This window comes from Neolamprologus multifasciatus, chromosome 14, assembly GCF_963576455.1.
Source record: "Neolamprologus multifasciatus chromosome 14, fNeoMul1.2, whole genome shotgun sequence".
NCBI classification, from domain to species: domain Eukaryota; kingdom Metazoa; phylum Chordata; class Actinopteri; order Cichliformes; family Cichlidae; genus Neolamprologus; species Neolamprologus multifasciatus.
The window spans coordinates 21,416,686-21,443,333 of record NC_140452.1 but is presented as its reverse complement, the minus strand read 5'-3'; the positions used below and the strand labels follow the sequence as shown (position 1 = coordinate 21,443,333).

At 39.8% G+C, this 26,648-nt stretch overlaps 1 protein-coding gene across 1 annotated transcript in view; it reads right to left on the bottom strand.

The window, feature by feature from the left end:
- Positions 1-26,648, bottom strand: part of LOC146504022 (cGMP-inhibited 3',5'-cyclic phosphodiesterase 3A-like) — a 61,393-nt gene that overhangs the window by 21,303 nt on the left and 13,442 nt on the right. The gene's annotated exons all lie outside the window — the stretch shown is intronic.

The window sequence follows — 26,648 nt, the reverse complement described above, 5'->3', positions numbered from 1 at the left end:
TGAATAATTAATAATCCATTGTTCATTTTTTCTTGTGTAATACAGTCATGTTGTGGATTTAAAAAGTCTTTACACACTGATGCATACAAAAGTTTTTTTTATCTAAAAGAGAATAGAAAAATGTTTGTCTGTATACTGTGGTTGCACAGCAGCGCAACCACTGACTGTGTATATATGTGTGTGTGTTTTGAGCATAAAGCATAAATAAAATAAAGCAAATAAATAAGATGAAACAATTGCCTTTAGCCTACGATTGTACTATATCGTTACAGCAGTTTAATAATAAGTAATGAGAGTGGTCAAAATCCTGAAAACTGACTAACAAGCCCCACTCCTCCTACCCCTCCACCTTTTGTTCTATATTTAGCTATTATTGATTCAACATACTGATTGATAAACCCCAAAGGCTCATCTGTGTCAGAGGTAGGCCACGTGTTGTTTCAGTCATGGATTCCACCATTAATGTCAACATCGGTTAATCAGCTTCTCTTCAGTTTATATCACACAACCAAACATGTTACCCCACCCACGCACACACACACACACACACACACACACACACACACACACACATACACACACGCACACACACGCCCACACACACACACAAGGGAGTTTCTACATGTACATATTCTCTGCATGCAAAATGCAGTGTCTGCAATAAAATGAGCCTTGAGAAAGATTAAGAGAAAAAAAGAACTGACATTTGAGAGAATTCACCAATCTTAATGCTTAATTAAGTGAAAAGTTAAAATAAATAGCTTTTTTGATTAATGCCATAATTAAACGATGCAAGGCAACAATTAAAGATCAAAAGATTAAGAAGACTAGTTCCCAAAGCAGATGCTTATTTTTTTGTCAGTGAATGGTTTAAGGAAATAGGCTGTATAGTGTAAAAGATGTAGAAGTGATCGAGTATTGTGTCTCTTCACTGAAACTTACATGATCTGTGCCATAAAATAATGCTTTTAAACCTGTGAAGGATCAGTACCTTTTCTGTTTAGCTACTGGTCTTTTTTTTTTTTTTTTTTTTTTTGGACATGTCTCCTTTCGATAAAAAAGCAAAAGATAAAAATCTTAAAGACAATAATTGGGCTGAAAAGTAAAACTTTGATGCTTGCAGGGATCAGTTTCCCAAACTAAATATTATTATTTAATGTCTCTGTCTAAATAAAATGCTATTCTATTGTGATTTCAAAAAGATCACTTCAATTCAATTTTATTTATATAGTGCCAGAAATCAGATAGAAACTCAAAGTAAGAGCCAAGTGGATGATAGTCCCTAGAGAGGTGGCGTCTGATACCTGACCTGACATATAGACAAACAGGCACACACAGATACGAACATCCATTCCCACCCTCATGCTCTCATATGCAATTACTCAGCACTCACCCAACGTGGAGACAGACATAAATAGACACTGTACACACAATCACACTCCCCAAACGCACTCTATACCCCAGGTCTAGGTACTCTTGCCCCTAGAGGGGGAAACTGCACCCAGACCCAGGTAGTGTTACCCTCTCCCCTGGGGTGGAGAGAAGCAGACTGCCCGGACTCCGCAGCAGCAGGGAGGTCCCACATTCCAGACCCCAATCGGATGGCCAACTCCTCCTCCCAGCCCCCCCGCCCCAACAGGCAACAGAGAACGGGGGTGTATGAAGACTCCAAACCTCCCTCTGCCCACTCATATGTAGTGTTGATGCATGTGTGTTCTAAGGTGCATTTAAAACCCAGGAGGTCATGGAGCTAACTGCCAGAAAGCAGCAGGTAAACGCATAGCCCCTCCCGATAGCCCTCAATCGGAGACAGCTGGAGATGGGGAGGGAAGGAAGGGAGGGACAAGTGGCCCCTCCCTGGGGCTAGCTCCCCCGCTGACCCCAGTAGGCACCCCCACACTCTGGAACCCATCAGGGCAAGGGGGCCCATGCCCATCCGGACAGGGGCCCAGGTCAGCAGCGCCACCCGGCCCCACAGAGCCTGGGGCAGCCCATCCGACCCCACCACAGATAAAACTGCACCCACCCCATCATCCACTCATCTCCCAGACTACACAAGACAATAGACACCCAGGCTGAGTTCTTCCTCCACCTCTCTTATATTTCTCCCCCACCTGCAGAGTGAGTTCCTGGAGAGAGGAGACCTCCTGCAAAGATGTAACAGCCTCTCCCACCAGTTGAAGAGCCCCTCAGGTGGCTTGATGCACCGGCGGCAACCCGCGCCAGGGCTGAGCCCCCATATGCCCACCCGCCCACAACTCCGGCGACACACCAACCAAGATCCAAGCTTCCAAGGCCCAGCCAGGGTCCCGGCCCGGAGATGGCGCACCCCCAGAACCCCACGCCCACCCCGGACCCACCCAGGGGCAGCCAGGCTACCAGGTCAATAACCCATGTCCGTAAGCACAGACCCTCCTCTAGCCCCGCTGCACGCAGCCCAGAGGAAACCATCGGCTAAGAGCCAACAGAGCCCTTAACAGGCCATGACCGCAACCCCGGTTGAGCCCTCCAAGGAATCCCCCGACGCCCCAAGCCTATCCCTACCCCCACACCAATCAAAACAGCGAATGTTGGTCCAAACTATTTTTTGCCATTTTCTAATTATGGTATATGGTGTACAAGGCCAAGACTTGGGCTTTTAAATGAATTAAAACTCTTTCTGTGTCTATGGTTGATTAATAAGCTGGAGTGGAAGATTGCTGCTGCTACTCCTCCTCCTCGGCCTGTACTTCGAGGATTCTGACATTGGTATAACTCAGGAGTGTTGATTCATTTAACTAATAATAATAATAATAATAATAATGGATTGCATTTATATAGCGCTTTTCTAGGCACCCAAAGCACTTTACAATTCCATTATTCATTCACTCTCACACACTGGTGGAGGCAAACTACATTTGTAGCCACAGCTGCCCTGGGGCAGACTGACAGAAGCGAGGCTGCCATATCGCGCCATCGGCCCCTCTGGCCATCACCAGTAGGCGGTAGGTGAAGTGTCTTGCCCAAGCACACAACGACTGAGACTGTCCGAGCCGGGGCTCGAACTGGCAACCTTCCGGTTACAAGACGAACTGCCAACTCTTGAGCCACGATCACCCAACTAACATAATCATCCTGTTGTAACCAGGCCTCTGTAAGGCAGAATAAATCAATATGTGGATCAATTATTAAATCATTTACTAAAAGGCAATTAGAACCGAGAGACATAGACCTAGTATTGTTTCATAATTCACAAATAACTGTTTTATATTTTGGTCCGGTTGAAGATGTATATTGCTCTTTCTTTGTCATTTTTTAAATACTTAAGTTATTTTTGCAGATTTTTGGTTTGGTTTTTGGTGATATGGGAAAAGAGGTTCTCTATATAGGATTTAAAACAGAAAAACTTTTCCAGCTTTTAATACTTGAAATTGTCAAATATTAATATGTAACAAAGTGTTGCATATTTTTTACTTTTGATTCAAAGCACTCTCTCATATTTTGTCCCTAAATCACCAGCCTGTGTGTTGTAGTACTGAGTTTTGATATCCAGAGCACTTTTAGAAATTGATCTAAGACCTGAAAGTTCAGGTCAAGGGTGGAAGACAACCTTTTCTTTTATTTCTTACACTTATGCTATATTTTAATACCAAGGACCCAACTTTTGTTCTTGATTAAATTACATGAGTAGGATAATGTTAAAGTTATAGAACAAAATCTGTTGCTATTCATTTCAGTCCTGGCAGTTTTTGTATTATATATAAAACAAATAATAATAACCTACCATCATACTGTCATCTGTGGATGTCTGTAGATGTTAGCCAGTTAAACCTCTACAAGGTTTTGTCAGAATTCATTCCAAACTTTTTAAGCTATTGTGTTTGCCACAAGTGTATAAAATAGAACCTGGTCATGCAGTCTGGGAATGGGCTATTTCAAAAAAACTCACTGAATTTAACTGTGGTCCTTAATAGGATGCCGGTGCTGCAATTTGTTAAGTTTCATGCCTCCTAGCTATCAACTGTAAGCGGTGTTATTGCAAGGGTTTGGGAACCAGAGCAATTTAAAAGTAGCAGACCACACAAAGTAACAGAGCAGGGTTAGCAAGTCCTGAGACTCAGAGAGAGTAAAAGTGCTTTACACTAGTGCTTTGCTAACTCAGTAATAGAGTAGCAGAGTAGTATTAATAGAGTTCCAAACTGTATCTGACATTAACATCAGCACAAAAAGTGTGTGTCAGGAGCCTAGCACAGGTTTCCATGGCCAATAACGTCTGCAGGTGCAATAAATATACATTACTGTGCAAAAGTTTTAGGCAGGTGAGGAAATGCTGTAAACAAAGAATGCATAAAAATGGAAGTGTTAATCAAGTCAATCAACAAAATGCAGTGAATGAACAAAAGAGAAATCTAAATCAAATCAATATTTAGTGTGACCACCCTTTGACTTCAAAACAGCATCCATTCTTCTAGGGACACTTGCACACAGTTTTTGAAGGAACTCGGCTGGTAAGTTGTTCCAAACATCTTGGAGAACTAACCACAGATCTTCTGTGGATGTAGGCTTCCTCATATCCTTCTGTCCCTTCATGTAATCCCAAACACACTTGATGATGTTGAGATCAGGGCTTTGTGGGGGTCATACCATCACTTCCAGTACTTTTTGTTCTTCTTTATGCTGAAGATAGTTCTTAATGACTTTGGCTTTATGTTTGGGGTGGTTGTCCTGCTGCAGAATACATTTGGGGCCAGTAAACAATCATTTATATTTCTGTAAGCATTCTTTGTTTACAGAATTTTTCCCACAGCTGCCTAAAACTTTTGCACAGTATGATAATGATAATAATAATAATAATAATAATAATAATAATAATAATAATAATAATAATAATAATATAGTGTATTTACTAGAAATAGGGAGAATACAGAAAATAAAACAATGCCTCGTGGTTATTAAAAACTAGATAATTACTAATGTAGACAAATCAAAGAACAATATTTTCCACTATACCCCACCCCCTCTCCTTCTGTATCTTTCTTTCCTTACTGTGGCAGCACATGAAGCTAATTTAGCTCACATGATCACTCCATCCATAAGCCTTCCCATCTGCCTGCCCCCTGAGGCTGCTAGGCTTGACAACTGGCAGCAACCTCTGCTTTTGCTACTTTGCTTGTATCCCTGCCAAACTTTTTCACTTTGGTCGGACTTTAAAGTGTTATTTTTATATCTCGAGCTCGTGAGTGACCCGCTTGTGGATTTTTATTAATTCAATTCTTTTTTGGTCCAGAGGAAAAAAAGATCAAGATGAGACAGCAACAGGAGAGGCACCCCTCCATATTCCAACTAAGTGACAGCTGATTCTCAAAATTTGCTTCTTTAAACAAAATCTATTAGCTCTTCAAACACATCAGGACTCAGAGTTGTGATGAGTAAATGCAACAAGGACGTAGGTGATAGTTTACTTGAAGAGCATGTGTCTGTACATGCGTGTGCGCGGTAGTGTGCATGTGTTACCTCAACCTGAACAAAACCCATTAGACCACTCCAGAGCTTTATGACATCCTGCTATTGTGACATTCACCTCTTACCTGGCAGTAATAGAGTTGTTGAGCTAATGTCACAGAGGGAGTGACATAGTAGAACCAGCAATTTGTGTGCACCTGTAGACACCCACCCAGACACGGAGACATGATGTGGCTGTTTTATGGCAATGTTATTCTCTGATATTTAACTTCCTAGATTAATTTATTTTCTTGCAATGAATTTAGATTAGAAAATCTAATTTTATGTCTGTGCATTTGCTAGTACATTCAGTACATCATGCAAAAGAATTTGAGCTGATGGATGCTACAGAGATCTGTTTTTAAACATGTTGGTGTAAAGGTGAGGAAGGAGTTTATGGATTTCTCCCAGTAGGAGCAATGGTCAATGAGTAAATCAACAGTGGACACGTGAAGATGTGCATAAAGACACACACACAAACACAGAGGTATGCATGTACAAGAACCTGCCTTGGGATCAGACTGAGACAGCATGTAGTGCACATAGAAACATGGGTCATAAAACCTTCTCAAACTGAGTTCACTGTAACAGAATACAAATCGACTGGACTCTGGTGATGTACACAGAGAGATAAAAAGAGATCTGTGTATGCCAGGCTCCTATGAAACCAAAAGATCCTCATTTGGTTTACTTGTCAAACTGCATCATCAGTGTTTAAAGGTTAAACCACTCTCAATTGCATTTGAACTGACAGGACAAAACACCACAGCGCTCAAAAAATTCCAAAGAAAACATTTTTACCTTTTATTTTTGGTGTGATTTTAAGTCCTGACCTCAAAGGGTTCATAGTTTATGTATATACTGTAAATATACACTCAGGGACCGCTTTATGACACTGTTCAACTGCTGGTTCATGCAAATATCTGAGCAACCAATCACATGGCAGCAATTAAAACTAATGACCAATTAAGTTCAAACCAAACATTAGACAGGAAAAGAAAAGTGGTTTGAGTGACTTTGATGGTGGCGTGATTGTTGGTCTGGGTAGGCTGGTCTGAATCTTTCAGAAACTGTTGATCTGCTGGGATTTTTATCGCTCAACGATCTTTAGTTTAGTTTAGAGTTTACAGAAAATGGCCAGAAAAAGAAATAGTATCCAGTGAGAGGCATTTCTCTGAGTGAAACTGCCAAGAGGTCAGAGGAAAATGACTGATGAGCATACCCATAACCCTTACCTTGAAGCAGGGTCAGTGTGTGTGTGTGTGTGTGTGTGTGTGTGTGTGTGTGTGTCCAGATATAGAGCAAAATCTCTTTCCAGCACCTTGTTGAATCTGAGCCATAAAGAATTAGGTCAGTTCTCAATGCAAAATGAGTCCAAACTGGTACTACCAAAGTGTACCTAATAATATGTCAAGTGATTTTGTAACCATGGGAATATACATTCAAGTCAAATACAAGTTTCAAACTCTTTCCACACAAATGAAGATGATACACAAAGGATTTTTCCTCAGGTTTCCCATATCCACCACTTCCCACTATAACAGTTTTCTCTCCTCTCTACCCCCATCCCCCAGCCCTCTCCTGAGAGACAGTTAGAAAATATGCAGGCAGATCAGGCATAAAGGCAGATGGTGAGAGCAGAGAGAGAGAGAGATAAAGCAAAAAAGAGGGATGGAAAGAGAGAGAACGGGAGAAAGAGAGTGATAGGCACATAGAAAGAGAGAAGCTATGGCCACAGGCAGGCCATGGCCAATCAAGTGAAAAAGAGAACAGCTCACCCTAGCAGACCAGCTGAGCTCCTCCACAGTCTCATCTACAACAACTGTAAATACAGCACTACAGTGGAGAGCTGACAAATGTTTTTTTTCCTGTGTATGAAGTAAATAAAAGAATAAAATATGAAAAAAAAAACCTCATTCCATAGTTCATAAATCCTCTCAGATTTATGAACTAATTCAGGAGTAGTGATATTTAACACGGCTTGCCAGCGGCCAAGTTCATATTCTGAATTCTGTAATCGCCAAGAGGACTATTAAAGATTTACAAACAGTTACAGGATTTCATCGCTGGACCAACAGTTAATCCTTAAGTAAATCAATTGATTGTTTAATAATGGATGGTATATATTTTGGAAGGGGAGCAGATTGTTAATGCTCCAGTTGCTACATTTCTTTGCAAAATTGTATCTCTGCAATAAATGCTCCTTTAACTCCTGCTCATACTCGGCAGAACTGAAATGCAAACACAGATCAGCAGATATTGATTAAAGAGTGTTTGGATTAAAGGTGGAGAAACTACACAAACCATTGTGCTGGAGTCGGATAAAACTGCTTCTCCCCAAGACTACTTCACCTAAGAACAACAGTGACAGTGAATCTCTCAGTAGAGGCTTCACTCTCCTTCTTATGAACGCCAGACTCTGTGACCTAAAAACTAGGCTCTATCAAGAAGCTTAATTTAGACATTGCTTCAAGTTGTCCTATTTAAACCATCTCATCATTACTGATAAAATGGCTTGCACACATGTGTATGCACGAGCGCACACACTCATACACACACACACACAAAGCACATAGAGAACAAGCAGCCTATGCCAAGAGTGAATCAAACCAATACTGGACCTGTTTAAGAAGATTGTCCTGGTGGCGCCCCATGGTACTTGCTGAGTGCCTCCTCTGCATCATTAACGTTCAGCTCGAAGAGAGCCACTCACTCGTGATATTTGCAACAAGATTCCTGGAGAAGTCAACAGCTTTATGCTGTCCTCACTTCCTTAAACCTTAATTCAAATGTCACAGTAAGTGACACATAAGAGTCTCAATCCAAAGCAACTGACATTTCAACAATGTAGCCCACAAACACTTCCTTGCACTTTCTCGTCTCTTTTCTGCTGCTGCTGCTTCATGAGCACCCCCCCCCCCCCCCATCCCCGCCTCATCATCTCACCCGCCCCTGCTTCCACACATCTACCAATTGAAAACTGGTTCACTGGTGGTTCAGGGACGACAGAACCTGCGGCACATAGAAATCAGCTATATTGAAAATACTTGGTTGCTAGGACACATTGGGGCAAAGATCAAAGTGATTCATCTATGGACCATAAAATAGTTGTTTGGGGTTCAGTTGGCCACAGTTATACTACGCCTTCTACTTGTCAAGGGTTTCCTGTGATAGCAGATGATTCATGACAACCAAACAGTGGGTAACGTGTGTTATCAGAAAAGCACTCTTAGCATCAGGAAACTGAGGTACATATTGATTCAAGTCTGTTAACATGGTTGGTGGTGGCTAAAGCTGGAATTACATGTCAACTGTGGGAAAAAAACAGATGATTTAGCTACTATATAAAAAAATGAAATCACCACAGTATGGAGAGAGCCACACTTTCTGAAAAGACCATATTGACTTCAAAATATGGGAATCTTAAAAAGTTAGAGGCCCCTTTCCAAGGATGACGCTTCTTAGCATTCATCAGATTTTACTTTGTAGTTTTCTATGTATTATCGTACGATCTTTACCTTACAATATAAAGCACCTTGAGGCAACTGTTATTGTGATTTAGTAGTATATAAATATGAAATTGCACATTGCTCTGTCAAAATTCTTCCTACGGGAATGTTTGAGAGTTAAGTGATATAATACCACTATGTTACAGTACTGTGCAAAAGTCTCGAGCCACCACTCTTTTCTTTTGCTAGGAAAATGGGAAATTGGTGCAATGATTTACTGAAACTTGTAAACATACTAGCATAAAAACTAGCTTTTATTTCATTAGTTTTGTTACCTGGCTGAGATCAATTCCCAATCAAAACCTGAAATATTAATTATTAATGCAATAATAACAACAATGCAAACGTGCCCCACTAACATATCACTGGAGAGACAGAAGTGAGTCAAACATGAATAGGAATGTGCTGAAATGTCTTGAGTGTATTAAAACAGATTATTAAAGACTGGACAGCTTGCACAGTCAGCTGAGCAGGAACAAAAAGAGTTTAATGTTATGAAAATAAAGATCTGCTTTGAAGCTATTTTGATATTCAGCAAATCTTCAGATTAGAAGAGGAAATTTTGCCAAAGACACACATCCTTTTTTGCCCTTTCCCTCTGGGTTGCATTGACCCAGAATCCGTCCAGAGCTGTCTTGTGGTCCCAATCTGGATGGCACATAATCTGCAGATAAAAGCTAACGAACAGAAGCTGCTCTCAAAGATCATTCTACTTAAACTATAGAGTGCTATCTGGGCGCATAACATCATCTCTCTTGTTCTACGGTCCCTCCTTTGCTTACCACTCCTCTCTTCCTTTTTCCCATCTAAAAATAAACAGGAGCAGGCACAGCTGATAAACAAAAAGAAAAAGACACGTGCACCCTTAATGCTGGAGGGCTGATCTACATTTGCTTCTCTTCAGCTCTCTCCCACCACCATCCTGTATCTGTACCCTCTATGAAGTTATTTTTTAAGACTTCCTTCAATAAGGTAAAAAGAGTAATTCAGGTAAACACACTGATAACAACCTTGAAAAGGTTAATGCTTAAAACGACTGCGTCTTTAACAGAGCATGGCTGCCTACTCATCATTCTAGACATTGTGCTGATTCAAAAGATGACCAGTAGGGGGATTTCTCAAAATGTACAGGTAGTTTGAAATTACATTAGAGAACTAGTGGCCCCAGATGGAAGCAAGAGGTAACTGTTTGGCACTTCAACAAAGAACAGAAACTGTCCATTGTGAGTATTTCTAATTATACTTCTCTGACCTACATTCCACGATGCTGAAAGCTGGTGCACTGGTAAAGAAGTTTTTAACGTTTAGATTTAACATCAAGAATTAAGCACAAGAATTCTGTGTGATTCTCTAAATAGTTTAACTTAAAGTTGCAACCACTGCAATTTTAACTTCATGTAATGGTAGAAAAATACATGCACATAGAAACCAGGACAAAACAAGCCAATGATAAATGTAAAAAGAAGCAATAGCTTGCACACTGTTCAGGACAGCAGTAGTAGTATTAGCAAGTACAGATGGATGCATGCGTTTGAAAAAGGACAATGTAGAATTGAAAATAATTTAAAATACATCTGAATAAAGTTCTTTAGATGTATGTAAAGGTTGTACCTTTGTGTTCTAGGTATGTCTTTATTTATAATAGTCAAATCATTCAAACTAGTGACACTGTGTATACCAGTGATACTCCCTCTAAAATTAAAGGTAAGTTTTTTTTAATAGGAAAAAAGAATGCTGCACTTATAAACATATTTTGATTAGTGTGTAATTATGTCTTCCAACAAAATGTGATCTCATAAACTAATGAATTCATTAAAAATACATAAGAGTGAGCGCTGGTTTGTGGAACATGCCATGTTGTATTTTACCTATGCGCCTAGAGACAAGGTGCATACACAGTACGCTTTATAAATTACTTTTAATTTAAAGATCACAAAGAATCCTTTCAAATTATATATGACCAGTTAACATTTATTAAATGTACACTTTCTACAATAAGCTAGACAAAACAGAGAAAACCCAAACAAACATATGACTCCTTGTGAGCAAGTGCTTTGGTGACAGTGGGAAGGAAAAACTCCTTTTTAACAGAAAGAAACCTCTGGCAGAACAAGACTCAGGGAGGGGAGGCCAACTGCCTCAACATTGTGCCAACTAATGTTAGGCTCTCCAAAAAAATCTCAGTTTCCCTCTGAAAACTGTAACAGTGGCAAAAACAACAGCGCTTACCAGCAGAAACGTTCAAGATGAACATTAACAGTAAATGAGTAAATAAGAGCAAATCATTAACAAAGCTCATCACTGTTACGGGAAGCCTGTGCTATATCATTCCATCAATGATAATAACAGTATAAATTTTCCATGACATATAAGCGCCATCAACAATATCAACCACTGTGTTTACATTCGCTAACACACGTCACCCATGCAAGCCCAGACATGTCTGAGAGCGAAAGTAACTCGTTGGCCTTCAATTCTGATTTAGTACCAAAAAAAGGGAACTACAAGAGTTCAGGCCTCCAACAAAGCACATTGTCTTACAAAATATACACGAATACTGTTCCTGCTAAACCCATAACCACATTGTTTCAACACTTTAGGCAAAAATACACCACTGACTATAACTAGGCTATGAAGGAGGATATGCTAGTAGTGATTTGCAACACAGCACATGGCTGTAGCACTCACTACTGTTTTCCATATGAGGAGAAGAGCAAAGAGTGGATGGAACTCATTGATCTGGGTCAATGGTGGTAACCACTTAAGGAAATGGTTCAAAAGCTTGACCCAAGTTACAACACACCAGGTAAAAAATACATATTTTTCAATTACATATTGATCTAAAGTTTTAAACAGTTATTCAGTCTGTTTACTTAATATTTCCATAAAAACTACCACCTAGGCTACTTCTGGACTTATTCTGTATTACTGTATATATTGTGTCCCTACTATTACACTATAAATCTGCTGCTGCTGCTGGTAACTCATGGCACTAGAGGTCCGCCATCAATAACATAGCTTACTGGAAAAGAAGTATGGAAAATGCCGCTAATGTTGTGTGGACTAATGAATGCTGCTGCCTGAAAGCTGCATCCACTACTAAAATGTTCAATATTTTTTTCTCTGTCATCATATATATAGACATAGACATAAACGTTATTAACCCCACACTGGGGAAAAGTCATAAGACAATGTGAATTAGAGCTATAAGAAAAAATTAAAATTAAAAACACAAATAAACAAAAAATTAGTGTACAAATAAAAAAGCCAAAAACTTTAATAATAGTTATTTACACTATTTACAATTTATGTTTTACAATTTGACATCATATCATTACATACTCAGGGCTATACCATACACCCCCAGGTTACACAACATTTTTAATATTTAAATGTTTGACTTGCCTGCATAAAGGCAATGTGCATCATGTTTCTTGTGCAACATTAGGTCCATTTAATTATTATTAACAATAACTGTTAACTGATAACTGGTCCCAGGCCTAGTATGCATGCTTGTGTGTGTCTGTGAGTGTACGTCTGTTTGTATGCTGATTTTATCAAATGTGATGTCCTGACAGTGCAACCGTCATCCACTGGAGATGACTTTGCATCTTGAATGGCAGATGAGATAATCTGCCTAATACAGTGGATTTGTTTAATGTGAGCCCCTGAGGATGGGAAGGCGGTTACGTCACAAAATGAAAAAGCAGGAAAGCTGAATTACATGTAACTCTTTATACATATATACACTGCATATATAGCTATTTAAATGCATTGCATTCCTTTCTTCATTAGTGAAAATTTTGTTTTAGAGATAAGGCATTAAAATAGAGCCGCATTATAGCAGAAATCAAAGAAATCCAAAGCATTTCAGCATCCATATTTACCACAGGCCATTAAACCTTCCTCTGTCCCTTGACAGCCTCCAATTACACCTCATATACACTTGTGCTGTCAAGTCTATAAGAGGCCAGGAAAATCACAGCGGTCTAATGTACTGAGCCTCATAAACTCTGACAGCTCCATTATTTAGTCTTAATTAGACTTTTAGTTATTTCACTGACACAAACTGAAAAGTCAACATCATATGTACGAAGGGATGGTGCATCTACACACACACACACACACACACACACACACACACACACACACACACACACACACACACACACACACCAGTCTAATTTTGCTGGGTCGCCTGGCACATGCATCATCATACTGTGGTCTGCAGGGGGAGCTCTTTTTTCTGACTTACTACTATCAGCATAATGTTTGCTCTGATGTCTAATGCAGTTTGCAGGTGTAATTTCTTTGCTTCTCTTGAGCTGTATCAAAGATACATTTCTGTTGCGTTGTGACAGACAATAAAGGTGTTCTATTCTATTCTATTTCAGTCTATTTGAGGTTTTCTGATATACGCAGAACATAAAATTGATTCCATATTTTTTTAAGTCGGTGATTTTCAAAGAAGATGCAAAGAAGATATTTAAAGAGGATCTCTACAGTTTGGGCCATTTTGATATTTAACAATAACATAGATATAATAACATAATAACTTTATAACTTGTTAGTGGTCTAACTTTAATGAATGTAAAAACACATTAATATACAGAGAAGGAAAGAAGCAGACCAGGTCCCATAGAGACAATAGGATCACACACTTGTCCGCGGTTGACTTCAGGACCACAGATATCAAACCTCACTGCACCTAAAGCTGGGCCACATTTAAAAACTGTTAAACTTATAAAAGCAGCACTTCTATAGAACACTAGTCCTTGACACCATCAGACTGATAAATACTCAGCTACACAGAACATAAATGTTCTATAACTGCATGAATCTCTGAAAACACAACAGATTTGGACGGCAGCTTCCACTGATAATTTGCTGTGAATTTTGTACTAAAATTTTGTACTAAAAAACTGCAATGTTTGTGTTGGGTCTGTGTTTCCACAAGCCCCGCTAATTCTAGAGACTTATTCATCATGAAGAAAACAAGACAGTCGATCGATCGATTATTTGCGCAAGGGAGGCCTCGTCTGTGTCCACCACGAAAATGACCCCCAGATCTGACCTCGTCCTGCTGCCTTTATTGAGAGACAGTTCACACAAAACACGTCAGAACAGAGCCACGCCCACATGGTCCTAAGACAAACCATTGTATGTATATGTGTGAACTTCTGTAAGAATGTGTGTGTGTGTGTGTGTGTGTGTGTGTGTGTGTGTGTGTGTGTGTGTGTGTGTGTGTGTGTGTGTGTGTGTGTCAGACCTCCTGCTGACCAAAGGGTCGTAAATGCAGGAAGCTTACATCAAAAGCACAAGGATGTGTCTGTGATAAAAGACTACAGCCCCCCCCACCTAGAACCTCGAGAATCTGGGGAGGGGAGGACAGAAAGAATTCCTTTCACAGAATTAAAACAATGTACAAATGGCAAACATAAAAATGACAAACATTTAACAATTCACCCTAACAGTTTGTTCAAGCCAAAAAGAAAAAAAACCTGGACTATAGACTATAATTGGAATCTTTATATGTTGCATACTATAGTATCTGATCTTTATCTACTGCCTGTCTATGGCAGGTAGCTCAGTCTTGGTCTCATCTGTCATCACAGCAAAGTCATAATCTGTTATTATCTGTTTGGTATAGTTTGATACCTTTAGTCTCCCTTTGCTTGTAAAGAATTTACTTTAAAAAATGTAAAACTCTGCTGTGGAAAAGCAGAAAAGAACAGCTGTTAGTCACACATTAAAACTTTGCCTAAAAATTAGACTAGATATTGTACTTTGATATTTATATTACAAATGGTTTTTGTTAATCTTAACTGCCCCTGAAATTCTGTTTATGTATTATCAATCCAATTATTATGACAAGAAAAACTATGTTCACATGATGACCTACTTCTTATTGAAAAAAATATCTGAAAGCTAAAAATAACAACAGCAGTCGCACAGGGTTGAAAAAACACTCTCTTGTTTTTGCATAAAACACAGTTTAGTCAACCACAGGAAAAACATGGAAATGACATCTGTGTTTTTCTGGTGCTCACGCTGGCAGTGTGAAACCAGTTAGGTTAGTTTACAAGAGTTAAAAAATCTTATTCTAAAACAGCAGTCTGTGTGAGCCTGTGTATGTTATGTCACATAATGACAAATGACAATTAAAGGCTAAAGGAGCATGGATTTCATCTTACCCACCTACACACTTGCACACTCGCAAAGACACATGTACAAACGGGTTAACGTGTGCACTGACAAACACATAAACACACATGCCCGGTGTCACGACTCAAATGCTCCACTCCTCAGCAACCCAGCAAGCTAGACCAAAACCCCTACTGACCAGCAACTGTTCTTACTAGAGCCCAGCTGAGACAGAAAAAGTGAGGAGGGAAATGCATTACACATAGCCAACATGAAGAGAGAGACGGAGAAGGTGGGAATTAAAGGACAGAAATAATTCCTATTTCATTTTATCTCAGTAAGCTTCTGAGATAACTGATGTAATATATATCAGTATATATAATATACATATATAGAGGCTTTTACAAGTCAACAAGTGCAAGAGGACTGTTGGTCACCCTAGGATATCTATCTATATATATATGTATGTATGGACAGAGAGATATGGAAATGAGTATACAAATTCACTAAAACAACTATTCTTAGAAATGTACATGTGTTCAACTCTGGTTGCGAAGTACTAGCAAGCAATCTTTTCAAGTTTTCAGTTGTAATATGGTGCACTGGTTACCAACTTTCTATTGTTGTGCTTATATTAGCTCTGAACTCAACTCATGAGTAAGTTGAGAGATATTTTTGTTATTTTTTTATATACTTAGATAAGCCTTGTGACTTAGAAATGAAGCAATTGGTTACACAAGTATGCTTGTGTCTTGTGTCTATATATTATTGAAGACAAACTTTCAATGTAATTGATGCCTTTCTTTCCAATAATAAATGAAATGGCACTATAGCAAAGTTTCTTAAGAATAGCTGCTGCAGTTTGAGCATATGCTGTAAAATATGACCATAATCCAGCAGAGTGATTAGTTATGATATGCTTTTCTATTTTCAAAAAACAATAACTTCTTAAAATGAGGTCTGATTTCTTTGTAAGTTTGGATTGTATCTATTAGATTGATACATTTAGTATATAATTTAGTATATTTATGGGACTGGGAATATCAATGGTGAAAGGTTTTGTACCAGTGAGCATTTCACAAGCACGTGGAAACATTTTTAAATTAAACAGGTAGGTGTGCAGGTGATCAAAAGCAAATCTGTGTAAAACATAAAACCTTGGTTTGTAAAAATGATACTGTCACCCTAAATATGGACATAACAGAGCTGAGTTAGAAAATAAATATTACTTATGTAGAGATTGCATGGTAAGATTTATATTTATCCTTGGTGTAGCAAAAAAAAAAAATCTTTGCAGAATACCCTTTTAAAAGTCACTAATTCTCTGTTGTAGCACTTGAGTTTGTTAGGCTTCTGATACTGGCCTCTCATTAAGGTAAGTTCTCTGTCATATTGTTGCTCAGTATCATAATTATGTTATATTTCACAACATGCAGTGAAAGCAGTCTATATTTTCTATAAAAACTGGTTCATTTTGACCCGCAGAATTCCATTTTACCCCCTGAACACAGCTAGCTAGCCAGATGGAACTGGCAAAGCTGCATGCGCATGCATGGTTTGCATGTGTGTGTTTATGACAGTGTGTGTGAGTGAGGGAGAGAGATGGGGCTCCTGGGCTGGATAACGATGACTCATCCATCCACCCACCCACACCGCACGTACACACACACACACACACACACACACACACATGTGAATTCAGACATGCACTCGTTACCGTCATCACTCAAAACCCTGTTAGCGGCGCTCACTGATGCTAATTGTTCCCAATCAGCACATCAGGGGTCTTGTCAATGCACTGTGAAACCAGACCACGCCAATGATTGCTTATTGATTTTATTACAGGCTGACGTCATTCTGTCAAGCAAGAGTTTGTGTGTCAGAAAGCAGATGTTTGATGGACTTAATATGGAGCACAACTCTGAATGTGTTAAAAAAAGAGATTAAAATGATTAAAAGGAATTTGTCAAAACGCTTTAATAAATTTGAAAAAGCAACACTAAGAGTGGAGACCAGCTTGGTATAGCTATACTTATTAACAGAAAATTATGGTGCCGATCCGCCCAATGCATGTTGCAAAAAAGCTGCAAAAAAGGTAGTGGCATGGGGAAAATTGTCAGGCAGCTTCCCATAGAAATATTTAACACTTGTGTAACTTTAAATTTGAGTAGTGAGATTGCAGTATTGAAGTTGGCAGGTGTTACCAAATAGAACTCACAGAAAACAAAAAACACTTGTTTACTTCTGCTTTTCCTCACTGGTTAGTTGCTGGTTGGGTTTAATCCCACAATAGACCCAAAACCCAGAAATGAGCTAAAATGCAACACTTTATGAATGAGTTCAGCCTAATTACTAACAGGGATGATTTCAAAAGACAACTTGTGGATATTGTTAAGATGATTTGTTTTTATGACAAACACTGGTTTTAGCCCTTTGATGTACTGGTAAGCAGTCCAGGTTATGCCTCCACTCTCTCCTAATTTGACCACTGAGATAGATTTTTCGTCCATGTTGACCAGATAACATCCCACAGTTACTGCAGATTTTTCGGCTGCTCCATGTTTATTTTCCCTTATATCACATTTCAAAGGTGCTCTGTTGGATTGGGATCTGGTGACTGTGGAGGTCATTTGAATACAGTGACCTCATTGTCATGTTCAAGAAACTGAGATGATTTGAGATAATGTGTTATCCTGCTAGAAACAGCCAACAGAAGATTAGTACACTGTGGTGGAATGGACACGGTCAACAACAATACTCAGGCAGGCTGTGACATTTCAGCACATTTGGTAATAAGGGGCCCAAAGTGTGCCAAAAAAATATCTCCCACACTCTTACACCCCAACAAACAACGAATTAAACCGCTGATCTAAGGCAAGATGGATCCATGTTTTGTTTTGGTTTTTTTGCTGTTTATGCCAAATTCTGACCCATAATTTTCTGTGAACTTTTTTTTTCGCAGCCAAAAGTATTAGTTCTTATTATCAGTTCATTCTTGTCTATCCTGTTGTCCCCGTGCATGGATTGTGCTGATGACAGCCACTAATATAGCCGAATGGTAGTCTTTGAGTGCTTCTGTGTTTCACAGTGGAGTTGCATGACTAAGCCTTTGCATGTACTGTCAAGTAAATGCATGTATGCATCTGTCAGCAAGTACAGATTTGTACTGCTTGTATTTCTAGTCACCTTTGCATCTTTGACACATGAACTTCTGTTGTGGTTTTGTAGTTTTCCAGTTCAAAAAGTTTTTTTGCCTTTGCCTTCAGAACGTCGTGACAGTGTGGCTACCTGACAGAAAATGAAAATGAATCCACATTTTTGCACAGATTTGGCCTTTAATCTAAACTTTTGATCAGCTGTAAAACAGCCTTGTGGTAAGGACCCGATGCACACACTGGATTTCATGCGCTATAGGTTAGTTTTTATTTTTGTTTAAGCAACTGTATTTTGACGTTCCGGCACCAGTCGCACAGGAACAGCTGCTTGCTCCTCCTCCTCTCAGTCCCCCCGTCACTATTTAAACATACAGAGAAGAAGAAGATGATCACCTCGAGCAGTCACACGTGTCCTCTCTGCCACACCTGGGCATCGCCTTGAGAGCTCACTGTAGGGCCCCTCCGCTGCAGCAGGCCAGAGACCACACCCCTGCCACAAGCCTGTTTCAGTTTAAGTGTTGTTTTCAAGAAACCACATGCTCAAAAAATGCTTTGTCTCACTCCTATTTCTTCTTGTTTCAACCTTGTTAAGATCCAACCATGCAAAATATGATTTTTTTTGCCATTTTTCAGGTGGTCTTAAAACTTTTGATCATGACTGTACAACACAATCATGTATTAAGGAGCTATGTTAGCACTGAAACTTAGCAACTGTATTGCAGAGGCTCAGGAGATGGAGCAGGGTGTATATTAATTGGAAGGTTGGTGGTTTCCTTAACTTTATCCTTAACTTCCTGTCTGACAGATGCCAAGTGGTCAGACTGGACAGCATCACCTCATCCCCCATCACACTGAACACTGGTGCTCCACAGGGGTGTGTACTGAGCCCTCTCCTTTACTCACTCTACACCTACGACTGCACGGCCACTAGCAACTCCAACATCATTGTGAAGTTAGCGGACGACACTACAGTGGTGGGTCTTATCACCAAAGGTGATGAGACGGCTTACAGGGAGGAGGTCAGCGCCCTGACCCACTGGTGTCAAGACAACCATCTCACCCTCAACGTCGCAAAGACAAAGGAGTTGATAGTGGACTTCCGGAGGTGCAGAGAAGTACACACCCCCATCACCATCAACGGCGCTGCTGTGGAGAGAGTGAGCAGCTTCCGGTTCCTTGGTGTACATCTGGCTGAGGATCTTATGTAGTCAGTACACATAAACAAAACAGTGAAGAAGGCGCAGCAGCGCTTCTTCTTTCTCAGGAGACTGAAAAGATTCGGCATGAGCCCCCGCATCCTCAGGACCTTCTATCGCTGTCCCATTGAGAGCATCCTCACTGGATTCATCACCACCTGGTATTGCAACAGCACTGCTTACAACGGCAAAGCTCTCCAGAAAGTAGTGCGGTGTTCTGAACGGATAATTGGAGGTGAGCTTCCCTCCCTCCAGGACATCTACAGGAAGCGGTGCCTGAGGAAAGCGGGAAGGATCATCAAGGACTCCAGTCACCCCAGCCATAAACTGTTCAGACTACTTCCATTGGGAAGGAGGTTCTGCAGCATCCGGTCCCGTACCAGCAGACTGAGAGACGGCTTTTTCCACCAGGCCATCAGACTGCTGAACACTTCATAGACACCTCACCTTCACTACTGGAACTTCAACATTATGCACTCCATACTGTATATAAATGCCACTTGTTTTGCACATGTCCAACTACCAACCTCTGTATATTTTATTTGTTTGTTTACTCTATTTAATTTGTAAAATATGTATATATACACACACACACGCACATATACACACACACGTAGATATACATATTTAGTATACACATTCAGTAATATGCATACACTCTTGTACATATATTTATTCATATAACTCAGATTTAGCCATTCTTATATTTTGCTTGTTCTTATGGTATTGTATTTTTGCACACCTCTGTTGCTTGTGAAACTCGCACACAAGAATTTCACTCGCATGTACTGTACCAGTGTACCTCCACATGTGATGTGACAATAAAAGTGATTTGATTTGATTTGGTTTGATCCACGTGTCCTTAAGCTTGCATGTTGAAGTATCCTTAGGCAACTTAACCCAGAATTAATTTATCAATGAGAGTGTGAGGGTGTCCATGTTAGGTTAGTAGTGCTCAGGTATAGAAAAACGTATGAATGTGTGAACGCGGGTTGTAGTACGAAAGCACTTCGAGAGCTCATACTGAGTAGAAAAGTCCTATATACAAAAGTCAATTTAACTCTATTTTTTATTTTCTTCAGTTAAATTTTATATATATGTAGTGCCAAATCACAACAAAAACTGCTTTATATTGTAAGGTAAAGCCCTTGGCGATAGTGGGAAGAAAAATCTTTTTCTAACAGGAAGAACATTCAGACAGAACGACGCTCAGGGTGGGGCAGCCATCTCCAACAGTTTTGAGGTCCAGTAAACTAGTGAAAAACAAACATAAACAAGAATAAAGAGAAATAATATAAGATGGAAGATAAATTAATGTATAAAGAAGTCAATAACAGTCGTCCTGTGCATTCGTGTAACTGCACAGTCTACTGTCATCTTTACTTCACTGAGAAAGCTGCATCATGCACAAATAAGTCGCCATGCATGCATAAATACTCCTCCACAAAAACATACAAACCATTTCATCCTAGTCTTCCTCCTCCTTCCCTACTTCCCTCCAAGGCTCCGTGGCTAAGTGAAGTGCTTTTCCCCTGTGTTGTTGTACCCATGTTAGGCTACTGACGCCAGCTTGTCATTCTCTCCTCCTATTACTGTGAGAGGTGAGTGCGTCACGCTCGCGCAACCCACTTCTCTCTGTCAGCTTTCTGCTCTTGCTGATAGACACTGACATTGTCGGGCATGAGCATTTCAGGCTGGGTCCCATGGGAATAGCATGAGCATTCAGACACTGGTCTTCCATTTGACGCTGCATGCATAACGACTTACATCCCGTTTTGCATTTGTTCTTTGGGAAGTTTTGTTCTTCAATGATACTTTTTAAAGACGATAACCAGAACAAGTTCATACAATTAGGACTCAGTCACTGAATTGCTTCTTGAATGAGACTGGTGAGAAAGTAGTAGAGAAGGAAAAAGTGGGTGGGGAATAAAGGGAGAGGAAGCAAGAGACATGTATTAAGGAAAAAAGAAAAAGAAGAAGAAAAAATAAAATACATGAACATTAAAACGAGATTAATCATACAGAAACCAAACAGGCCAGAAATGTACTCCATGTATGTGTGTTTGTCTGACTGAGCAATCAAATCAGGGAGAAACAGCAAAGCAGACAGTGTGTGTCTGTATATGTAGTGCTGTCCTCTGAACACATCACAGCCCAAGCCCAACTCCTTCATCTGCTCTTCAGATGAGAACCAAGGGCTCACTTTGTGATGGTTTACCATATCTCTCTGAAAAAAAATGTCTATAAATAGTATCCAGGTATTTATGAATATTTAAACCTGACCTGAAATCTAACTGATGAAAGGAATGTACAATCTGGTCAATACAATCTGTGTTTGGTAGCGTCCCAATCCACCGTCTGCACAGCTCCACCCATAGATTAAATTGAATTCATGATGTGAAGCAATCCCATGATTAGCTGGGCATATGGTTATCTGGATAAAACACCTGTCACATCAGCTCAGGTCTAAAAGCTGTCTTCACAAGTCTCGGTGCCCAGTTTTTGCTCTAATTTGAATCTGAAAGATATGATTAGAAGCAAAGATTTGTATCTCAGAAACTTCGTTAAGGATATCTTGTTTTTCCACTCACCACTATTCTTTTGTGTACATGTGTCAAAATCACTTTTTAATAGTTCAAGTGTATGTGAAATGCTTGGATAGTGCTTTTATCTGCAAGTATTTTATTTTTTATTTTATTTATTTTAGATTTCCCTTAGAGCAGAGCACTGTTCAACAAGATCTTGTGCAAGTTACAGGTTTACTCCAACCACAGCCTGTAGCAGGTACGCTGGTTTAAGTTGATTATATCATATCAAATTTATTTGTTTAGCACATTTAAAGACCAAAGTACACCAAAGTGCTTTCCAGTAAAACCACGATACAGATAAAATCACGATATAAAATATAAACTACTGATATAAAATTGTTACATAATATAAATGCAGAGCCAGATGAAAATCCCACTAGTTAGCCTTGAATGCCAGGTTAAACAAGTACGTTTTTAGACGTGATTTAAAAGATTGAATAGAATCTGATGCCCGAATGTCTAGAGGAAGATTATTCCATAATTTGGGTGTGGCAATGGCAAAGGCACAGTCTCCTCTGGTCTTCAGCTGAGACCTAGGTTGCACTAATAGCAGTTGACCTGATGATCTTAGTGCTCCCTTAGGGCTATACAGACAGAGGAGATCAGCTAAGTAATCAGGTGCCATATTATTTAGGATTTTATAAGTAAACAATAAGATTTTTAGGACTTATATAATCAGCTCCTATTGGAAAGAAAACCTCATTGGACAAGATACTGGCCATCACAACAGCAAACTACACTTCATACAGCAGGGGTGTCAAACTCCAGGCTTGGAGCTGCAGGTTTTAGATCTGACCCAGGGTCAACATACCTGAATCAAATTATTAGTTCATTAACAGGCTTCTGGAGAACTTCAAGACATGTTGAGGAGGTAATTTATCCATTTAAATCAGCTGTCTTGGATCAAGGACACATCTAAAACCTGCAGGACACTGGCCCTCGAGTCCTGGAGTTCGACACCTGGGTCATACAGGGTAGCGTGCATGCTGCAACTGAACTTTAAGAATAAAAAACAAGGAGTGCCTTTTTGATGACAAGTTCTTTACCGTTACTCTGAAGAGGGCAGCTTATGTCAGAGATAATAACATAAAACAGGGGTCGGCAACCTTTTTGATGATGAGTGCCGTCTAAAATTTCCTCAGAAGTCAATGTGCCATATGATTGCATTAGCAATAAATTTAATAACACTCTACATGAACAGTTACACACTATATAAAACAACTTTACAGAATTATATTTGTTCACAGATGTTGGCAGCTGTCAGCGAATAATTATCAACTATCTTGAAACAAAAAAAGACACTTTTTATCCATAACAGCAAATGAACTGTACAACAGAAAATGCAAATGCTATTTATGGTATCCTCACAACAATGAAAACAAACGCTGTTGCGACAGTGATGTACACTGTCTTGTTGGTATATGTATGATTTCTATACATTTACGTCAGATTAAACTTTGGTTGTAAGATTCAGATAGTTATTTATTAAAAGCGAGACATTTTAAACGAGAATAAGAAAGAAAAGTATTTCTTTGTGTCCCCATTTCCCTGTTAATGCCCTACCTGGCCCCCTGGCAAAACTTTGCTAGACCCGCCCCTGCACAGTTACCAGCTGTCAGCTACTTAGAAAAGGATCCTGGTGTTATTTGTCTCTCAGAAACAGTTCATAACTTCAACTCATTCATGTCACCTAAAAGGTAAACCTGTTTCTCCATCACCTGATCAGCTCTGAGGATTCAGTAAGGACATCTCCTGGTTTCATCTGCATGTTTCCCTCTCACCAGATAACCAAACCGATATCATGACCAGCAGCTTTTACAGCTGTGGCTCCAGCAAACATCAGCTGATTCTAGAAATGAATATTAAATCAATTCTAACAACAGCTGATCAAGCTTAAATGTGCTGCTGTTGTTTTTCCACTGGTTTCCTCTTTCTGGCGCAAAGTGGAAGATAAACAAACAAGAGAGAAAAGCCGATCAGCTGATCACTGATCAGTTTCATGATTGAAGTAACAACAGGAGAGGGAGGGGGAGAGAATGAGAGAAGAAGAGGCAGCTGACAGCGTAGAGACGCTTTGTGTCTTTTTCCATTCTAGCTGAAGTCCGGGACAAACTGTGTTCCTTTTCAGCTCAATACAGAAAGCATAATATTTTCTCTGAATACGAGATGATTCCGTTTTATACGGGACGGTTGGCAACTCTACTAACTAACCTTATGAATACAATAAAGTTCACTATCAGTAACATCATAGCACCCACCCAGCAGTATAGAAACTCCGTCATGCTAGCTCACGCAGTACGAGTTATTGTAACTGACTATAAAAAATCAGCACAACAAAAATAAACTCCACCTAAACTTGGTTTATATCTGACCCAGATAGACTGCAGGTGATAACTTCTTACCTGAGGTTCGGTTCAGTTCACCTGAGGGCGGCTGCCTCGGGTTTCTCCTCCTCCTGCCTCCCCTTTACCTCATCCACCTGCTGGCCTCTGTGGAAGCTCCGCCATAGCCACGACTAAACAATTGAGTTATTTTTACACATGGCCAGCATCTGGCCAATCCACCACCTCTCATTGTTTATATCGTTACAAAAGACGAAACAACAAACAAACAAACAAACAAACAAACAAAAATCATCGACCCATAAAAACGAAAAATCACATCGGTCCACCGGACAAATGCCTGGTATGCCTGATGGCCAGTCCAGCTATGGTCGTGCCATCAGTTAACCCTTTGTGTGCCAGCTGTGGCACGCGTGCCCAGGGTTGCCGACCCATGACATAAAATATAAGATCATCAGATTGCCGAGTGCCTGCATCTGAAGGCACACACAAAATTGTAGATATTGTATAAGATTGGCTGGATCTGATATGTTGCATGAAACTGCATTTCTAAACAGTGATTTTAGCATGTAGTTTGATGTATGACACATCAACATAGAGAGTCTGCTATGGATTCATTGTCTCTACCTCCCCTTTAAAAATTGTGACTATTCCCTATACTCTATTCTGACAGTGTATAGTCACTGTTCCCAACCTCTTGTGATACTGAAGAGGCATGCTATTGAACAAGGGCCAAAAAAAGCCAGAACCCTTTAGCATCTAAAGACACAGCTCATCCAAAACCTGTCACTTAACCACCAATGAGCTCCTAACTCCTCTGGTAAAAATATGTGTAAAGCTTTCCTTGAGAATTCAAACTTTAACTACTCCACAGAAGACATGGTGGTATGGATCAGGAGTTCCACAAAAAGCAATGCTTGATTATGTTCATCATGGCCAAAGACCTCCAAGTATGGAATTCCTCCTAATCACCTATCAATATATGTCTTCAACGTTGCTCACATGAGTGCTGAAGTACCCCAATGGTAAAATCTCTACTAGTCCGTAGACAATTTCCTTTCCAGGATCTGACCTAAATTCTCCAAGAACTCCAAATACACGTAACTGCTGTTCATAGGTACACCAATACTTAGAGCCTTCCTCTCATTTCCCCTTTATGTTCTCAGGGGAAAACGCCAACTCAGCAGAATTCAGTGAGGGATTTTTGAGAATTCCCAGAGCGGCCTATTGCTATAAGCAACTACTGTATGGAAAAGGATATTCCAGGGCATTTCTAAAATTTAGATTCCAGAACCAAGCGTGTATGTGGAGGCAACCTCAATATATATTAATTTAACTTTAAGTTTGTTTATATATACCCAGATTGGGTATATGGTTAACATACCATATACCCAATCTGTGATGCCTTGTGTTGGCAGATCATCTTCTGCTGCCAATTCTGTGCAGATTTAAAACAGAAAACAACAACAAAGAGCAAGAGGTCAGAGTCGAACCAGACCACACAGCTCTAGATCTACGTGTCTGGCCTCAGTTTTGATAAATGGGGATGATTGTGAACTGTCAGAAGGCCAGAATCTGAGGTAAGACACAAGCAAAACCTCACACGTGTGCTCACACATACACATACAGACACACATAAGCAATGTCTTACATAACACAGTGAGTGATGGCAGCTGAGGACACAATAATACTGCCTTTGGCATTTGTCCTGTGAAAGTTGGACACGGAGGAAATCGGGTGAGTGGGAGAGAAAACAGAGGGACAGATTTTAAAAAAAGCCAATTGAAAGTGAAAGAAAGAGAGAAGATGGGGCAGAAAAGGGGTGAACGAAGACAAGATTAAAAAAAAAAAAAAAAGAAACAAGAAAATATTTGTTTGTTTTGCTACTACTGCCCATGGCCAGAGGCACAATACCCCAAGGGAAAATATGGCTTTATGTTAATAAGCCCAGTCAAAGCTGCCCTTATCACCACCGGCATCAACTTCCGGAAAGAAACTGTAATGGGGTGCAAGGGAAAGAAATAATAACAACAGGAGCAAAACAAGAGTAAACATGAGAGCAGCTTTCCAATGCTGGGAATAGCTCCTGGACAGAAAATTAAATAAATGAATGATCATGCTGAGTATGCCTCTAAACTTGTATAGTAGGAGAGAGAGCTAATGACTGTCATGTAGCAATGAGATGTAAAGAAAGCTAATTGCAACTGCAGCATTGAAAGATGGGAGAGTGTAG